Below are 8,065 nucleotides of genomic sequence, written 5' to 3'. Positions count from 1 at the left end.
GATCGAGATTTTGAGGAAATATGAAGCAGCATCGGGTCAAAGTATTAATCTCGACAAGTCGACCATCACATTCTCAGCAAAAACGCCTAGTGAAGCTAAACGGCGGGTTCGAGATCTGTTCAATATACACAATGAAGGTGGGCTTGGAAAGTATCTCGGACTCCCGGAACATTTTGGACGACGTAAAAGAGACATCTTTGCTGCACTGATAGATCGCATACGCCAGAAAGCTCACAGTTGGAAGTCACGGTTTCTGTCTGGAGCCGGGAAACTCGTCCTGTTAAAATCAATCCTCGCCGCGATGCCAACCTACTCGATGTCTTGTCTTAAATTTCCCCAATCAATAATCAAGCAGCTCCAGTCAGTATTAACGAGGTTTTGGTGGGACCTCTCTCCGGAGATAAGAAAGATGTACTGGGTCTCTTGGGAAAAGCTTTCGGTACCTAAGAATGCCGGCGGTCTAGGCTTCAGGGAGATCGCTCAATTCAACGATGCTTTGTTAGCAAAAGTCTCATGGAGAATTTTGAGGAATTCCTCTGGTCTTCTAACTAAGATACTACTGGGGAAATACCGCCATAGGACCCCTTTCCTTGAAACGCCCACTGCAAGCTAAATCTCTCACGGCTGGCGAGGTATCCTTATAGGAAGAGATTTATTGCAAAGAGGGCTGGGATGGGCTCTTGGATCAGGGAACATGGTTGGAATATGGAATGAACCATGGCTATCGACTGAGACGCCACTATCTCCGATAGGACCATTAACGAAAGAGAACCAAGTTTGGAGGGTTAGTAAGCTGATAGATCCGCTCACGAAGGAGTGGAATGTGGAAGCTATTAAGGAAACATTACCTCAGTATGAGGAGGAAATATGCAAGTTAGTGCCTAGCTACTTTGATCTGAATGACGAAAGAGTGTGGCTTCCAAATGCTTCCGGAGAGTACTCAACAAAATCTGGATATGCAGTGGCAAAACTGTACAAAGGTGATCATGAGACTCAAAGCTTTAACTGGAAGGAATGTGTTTGGCAAGTTAAAACCTCACCAAAGATCCAGCACTTCCTTTGGAAAGCCAATAGCAGAGCGCTACCAGTTGGATCCTTGCTTGAGAGTAGAGGCCTCTCTGTCTCCCCCTGTCTGTCAAAGATGTGGAGCTAGAGAAACAGAACTACATGTTCTCCTCCAATGCCCTTTCGCCGAGAAAGTTTGGGATCTTGTACCATGCCTCCATAAACCTGTAACTAATGTCATCAACTCTGTCTCAGCGCTGCTTCAATGTTGCCGCTAGATGATCTCTCTTCCACCACTAGGACTAGGAGATATACCTTTGTACCCTTGGATCCTATGGGTCCTATGGACCAATAGGAATAAACTCTTGTTTGAGAACAAACAGTTCTCGGAAGAGAACTCGGTATTGAAAGCAATCCAAGACGCCCGGGCTTGGAAGGCAGCCCAAACCAGTATCGAAAAAATCTCATTACCACACCATGTGGTTCCTGCTGTTAATGTTAATGTTCCTGTTACTAACTCTTATACTTGGTCTGTTTACTCGGATGCAGCTTGGAACCCTTCAACTGGAAACTGTGGCCTTGGTTGGTATCTCCAGGATGCTGAGAAGGTTCACACCGATTGTTTTTCATCACACCGTCGCTTTGTTTCCTCGGCTCTAGTGGCTGAGGCTTTGGCGGTTAAGGCTGCAATTATGGCAGCTACCTCCTCCCATGTCAGTAGCTTAAATGTCTTCTCTGACTCTAAGGTGCTCATCTCGTTGCTGAAGTCTCAAACATAGGATGTTGCCTTGAAAGGTGTTCTTCACGATATCAGTATCATGGCGCAAACTTTTCAATCTATCCCTTTTCATTTCATTCAGCGTTTAGCAAATGTTGTAGCTGACTCTCTTGCGAAGTCAGCTTTGTACTCTCTTCAGTCTTCTGTAACTGCAACAATTTAGCCTTCATGCGCCTCTTAATCTAAGTTATGCTTTTGATCAAAAAAAAAAAAGAAAGTGTACGATCATTAGACATGGAAGCATTGACCATTTAAGAAAGGAATGTATGCGAGGAAGAAATTCAATTTGTCGTACACTATTCTATTGAGAACTCCCAGCCTTACACGTTTCATCCACGATCTGAAATAAACTAAGATTTAACTTTATAACAATCATGGATTAAAACCAAGTAAGGGCATGATTATTGGTAGTTCCAACATTGGTCTTTAGGGCATCTGCATCAGTGAATTCCAAGGATAGTTCACACAGTTTTCGAAAAAAAAATATTAAAATAAACAAAAGAAGTGAACCTGTCTCCTGCAGGGTCACTGCACTGAACCCGGGTCATCACTGTAGTGCGGGCCCCACGGCACGTGGCACCCCGCGATTGGTCCGATTAATTAATTTTTTTTAAAATAAAAATCAAACAGAAAAAAAAATAAGAAAAAAATATTTTGTGAACCCCTTCCATGGGGTTCACTGATGCAGATGCCCTTAGTGTTTTTGGTGTGGGATCCACCACATTTTTTTAGGAACTTTGCCCAAATATCCCTAATTAAGAAACGTCCCAAAGGTTGTTCCTAACTGTTTGCAGACCCTACTGACACGTGGCGGTCCGCAGTTGATTCATCATTTAATTTTTTTTTAAACAAAAAAAAAAAATTTTAAGGACCCAAAAATATCCCGGCCGATAATCATGCCCTAAAGATTGTTCTAAAATAGTAGCAAGTTGGATTAATAGTAATTTGTCTACATAACGAGATAAAACTGCTTTCTACCCTTTTCAAATAATTTACGGAAACATTAGATTTAAAACGAAAGAAAGAACAAAGAAAATGTCAATAGAAAAGTTTATTCTTCAAAAAATACTTCAAAAAGACTTAAGTTACATATCTTGGGGTTTATCATTTATGCTAAAGGGATGTAGGAGTTACCAGCCAAAAACCTCTTAAACCATTTTTTTTTTAAATACACGTAGTCAAGATGATGTTAACTGGTAAGCAAAGAGAGAGCATGTCATAGCCACCATTACATTTTATTGTCCTTGATTATGATTAGTTTTCAGTATTCCCGAAGAAGATTTATACAAATGTACATTATACCAAAACATGTTTTTTTTTTATTCGCAGCTTTGCATGTAGCTTTTGAAACTGTTGCAACTGTTATTTGAAATAATAACATGTTGCAAATAACACATATTCTTTTTGTTTTTTTTAACAGTTAAAGAAAAAATAGACATGCAATATACTTAAAATTGTTTATGCATTCAGGATTGTTTTAACTTGATTGAATTACAACAATATAAAAAAAATATTTTAGAACAACCTTTAGTTGGTTTTAAACTTTTAATCCATGATTGTTATAAAATTAAATCTTAGTTTATTTCAGATTGTGGATGAAACGTTTAAGGATGGGGGTTCTCAATATAGGTTCCAAATGGTAAAAGCAGTTTAAGCAGGACAGATCAAGCGGATCATGCAGATCAAGCAGGACAAGTGCAGATCAAGCGGATCATGCAGGAGAGATGCAGATCAAGCAGGACAAGTTACTTTTGAAGTTATGAATGGCAAAAGCAGTTAAAAATGCAGATCATATATTTAAACAATAAAAATTACACCAAAATATTAACATATAATATAAATAATACATAACAAAGATAAACTAATTTATTGAAAAATATTTAGATTTTCCCATAACATATCTGCAATATTAAACTAGTGTTTCAAAAACCGGACCGGCCGATCGAACCTGTCCAACCATGACTCAGTGAAAAAGTCGAGTCTTGTTCGGTTTAAAACGTGGATTCAGAAAAACAAGTAAAACCGGCTAAAAACCGATAAAACCAGTGAACATGTTCAATTTCAAAACCCGGTTTTAAAAAATCAACATAGAATTAATGTGCTTTCAATTATTATTAAATTTAATATTTAATAGTTAATGTTTAACTATCACTATTTAACTAATTTTCTCTTTAATTTTATTTTCTTAAGAAAGAATGTAAAAAATTCCTTTTTGGTTCTCATATACTATTCTTATTTTGTTATATTCATAAAATTTAAGATTTCAATTGTAAGAATAAATAAATATGGTAATTTGAACTGTTAATTATTTGGTTTTTATCAATTTCAATTTACATAATATTTTCTTGTTTATTATATAGCTAGATTTATACTTATTGTATATATATATATATATATATATATATATAATTTTAAAAAAATAAAAAACCCGGTTGATGATTATATATTTAAAAATATCTAATACATATATTCCATGTAATGTATGTGGTTTCTACGAAAGCTTAGTTGTTATTAAACTCTGTGGTTCTAAATTTGAAGCTTCATAAATATTAGTCATTTTTTACATGAATATATTATAGATAAAACAATCTATACTATTAAAAGAGAAGGAGTTTAAATAAATCTACCTATGAAAATCATTTTGGATCTTTTCCTTTTTTCATTTTTTGGTCTAGGAGTGGATCAACATTGATAACTTCAGTTTGACGAATGCTCCCCGTACATTTCGAACAACCAAAAATCCTTTGAAAATGAATTTCCTTCACAACACGGACATCTCGGAGTCAACTCTCCGGATTGATGATAATTTTCTGGATTTGGTTGATTTTGAAACCATACTAACTGGCAAGCATAATACGAACATCCTTATTGGTAATTCATTTTCGATATATTTAAAGTTTTGATTATATTAGCAAAGTTTGATAGATAATCATATGCATTGTGTTTTTTTTTCAGATTTAATTGGACAGGTTTTGGACTTGGGTGATCTTGATACAGTTCATTGTACTGGAGGAAAAGAAAGGAAAAAGTTGGAGTTTACACTTAGAGACATTAAGTGAGTGAATTCAACACCACCTTTGGATTTTGACCCGTTTTTAAGATATATAAGCTCTAATTAGTTGTCTTTTTTTTTGTTTGTAAATAAAGTGATCTAAGGTTGCCTTGCTGCCTTTGGGGGACATATGCTGAGAATGTTTACAATGCTTGCCAAGAAGCTGAAGATGGGTTTATTGTATGCCTTCTAAGATTCGCTAAGATTGGTCATTTTAGAGGTATCAATACTATAAAAATAATGTCCTATAAATCAGATTATATCCTATATTCACGTTTTTTTTTGTTTTGTGACAAATAACATTCAAATTGTTCAACAATGATAGGAGAAGTCCAAATCTCAAATGCTTATGATTCAAGTAAAATCTTCATCAATCCAGACATACAGGAAGCACAAGCATTTAGAAAAATGTGATTTGTCATTCCTGATCTATATTTTTCTAATATATTTATTGAAAACGTAATGTATATTACTTACAAATACGATTTTTTTCAGTGATTCTGGTGACAGTCTAGCCATCACCATATCCGATTCAGGCGATAACAAATTGGATAAAAAATTGGTCAGCCACAAGTGGATGCAATGCCAGGAGAAAAATCTTGCAGAGTTGGTTGAATCTACTGAGGTAATATTATATATAATATTATATATCAATACTATTAAAAGGGAAAGAGTTCTAAAAAATCTACTTATAAAAGGTTGTTTGGACTCTTTCACTAGACTTACCTATTTTTTTGGTCTTACCTTATATTTTTGTAACAAAATGTTAGTCTATAACATTACACCGTATATACCAACTTTTACTCCTTTCCTTTAGTGAGTTAACCATATTATTTATCAAATATTATGGTAATCTTACTTGGACAATTTGCTAACAATACAACTATTTTGGTCGACTAACCCACGAACCAAAACAATATCATTCCTATACTATCGACTTCTAAACCAATTAATATATTTTGAAACTTATTTAAAAGTTAACATATATCATACGTTATATTATACTATGTCATCTTACATTATATAGATCCAAATATTTTACAAAATCAAATTTAATAAAAAAAACTTAAGTAACCACCTGTTAAAAACAAAATTATATATTTTACATTAAATTATTCTCTATAAAAAAATTATAATAAAAAATGTTATTTAAGATAAATTTAAAAATTATTAAAAACCTTACAAATCTATACTATTAAATTAGCCAAAAAAATCTGCTAAATAAATCTTAAGGTCTTATAAAATGCACACAAAAATAATCAAAGAGTAGGTTAGGGCATTCGAGTCGGGTACAAATCGGTTTCTTTCGGGTCTGAGTTCTTCTGATCCTAAAAATCTGGACATAACTAGGTATTTGAAAATTTCTGGTATGTGTCCAGGTCGGTTCTTTCGGGTTCCGATATGTTCGGGTTCATAATTCAAATACCTGTAAAACACCTATAATTTTTGGATATGTAACGGGACTGGATGTGTTAAAAAATGGGAATGGATTAGTTTGGGTATTTAAGACCCGAAAAATTTGAAGTACCCGAAAACTTAAAAAATACCAAAACACCAAAAAACCTGAAAACTCAAACAAATACAAAAAAATATTTAAATATCTAAAAGACCCATAAATTTACCTAAAATCTGACCAGAGGAACCGAAAAATACCGAAATTTTTTCAATACCCGAAATATGTTTTTTAAATATGGAATTTTGCCCGAAACCCGTAATCGGAAAAATGAACCCAAAATTAAAAAGTATATGTAATACCTCAAAATATCCAAATATACCTAATTTACACAAAACATTTCAAGTACTTCGGGTACTAATCAACCCTCGGGTAGGATCCGGACTCGAACAAGGATCCGCGGGTCCAGAAAAATATGTACTTTACCATGGATCGAAACCCAAATAGCACCTATATTTCGGTTTAATTTCCGGGTCTGGTAAATGTCTAGGCCTAAGAGAGAGTTATATAAGATCATGTATACAAAATCTTAAATAAACTAATTGGTAAATTATATAATTTTAAGAAAATTTCTTTTGAATATAATATGACTTTTTAACATGATATTAGAAAACAATTTTAAAATACTAATTCAAAAATTTTGTTTACAATCCAAAGAAAAACCCGCGCTTTTTAAGCGCGGATCAAAATCTAGTAAAAACATTAAATCTACTATATGTTGACAAGAAAAAAAAGAATTAAATCTATTGTATTTGTATATGATAAGTGAAGTTAACTTAATAATGGAAATAAGAGAGAAGAGTATAATAGTTTTTTAAAATTTAATTTGTAGAAATTATTTTTATTGGTTAGAAGAGAAAGACAATGGGTGAACCTCTTTAGAAAGTGGGTGTTTAGAACATGAGGCAGGAGAACTGCTTTTTGCACAAAAAGACAAAAAAATAGTCAAATATGCAGTTGTTCTACCTTTTACTTTTAGAAACAGAAAAAATAGTGAATGGGGATTTAAAAGCGGTTCTCCTGCAACACATATGATCTGTCCTTGTCTTGCCCTTCCATTCATAACCATAATAGTGTACGACAAATTGAATTTCTTCCTCACATACATTCCTTTCTTAAATGGTCAAAGCTTCCATGTCTAACGATCGTACACTTTCTTAAATGGGTTATTTGTATATTTAAGCAATATATTTTACTTTATATATATATATATATTTTTTTTTTTAAATGATGTGAAAGTATGATAGTGTTTGTTGAACATGTGTATTTGCTCGTTGGGTTTGACTTACAGACGAAAACAATCTCGTTTCAACGCATGGATTCATTGCATTTGCACCAGTAGTACTATACGAGACCGTCGGTTAGTGGTTGGTGATTGTAAATCATAATCAAAGTTTACATAAATGTCACAATATTCTCTTTTTAGTTTCTCTTTGCTATTTTGTGACTTGAAATAGCTCCAAGTACAAACAAGAAAATATATTTTGTTTTCATAAAAGAAGAAGATAGTATAGAAAATATTATACAGATTCTTATTATGAAAACAAAGCTTACCCACTGGTTAAATTTTTTGAGTACAATAGTATGGGTTGATATTTGTGCATCCAAACCCATAACGAAAGACTGTCAAATCATTTTAATGTAGCACTGATTATTAATTTTTAATATTTTTATTTATAATTACAGTCAAAATAACTACTTTTGTGGCTTTTGTGTGTACACATTGTTACTTTTTTTTTATGTTTGCGCGTGGACCCGCATTTCCTGAAGAATATGG

Source organism: Brassica oleracea, chromosome C4, assembly GCF_000695525.1.
Source record: "Brassica oleracea var. oleracea cultivar TO1000 chromosome C4, BOL, whole genome shotgun sequence".
Taxonomy (NCBI): domain Eukaryota; kingdom Viridiplantae; phylum Streptophyta; class Magnoliopsida; order Brassicales; family Brassicaceae; genus Brassica; species Brassica oleracea.
The sequence above is the reverse complement of the archived record's forward strand: the minus strand, read 5'-3'. Positions refer to the sequence as shown.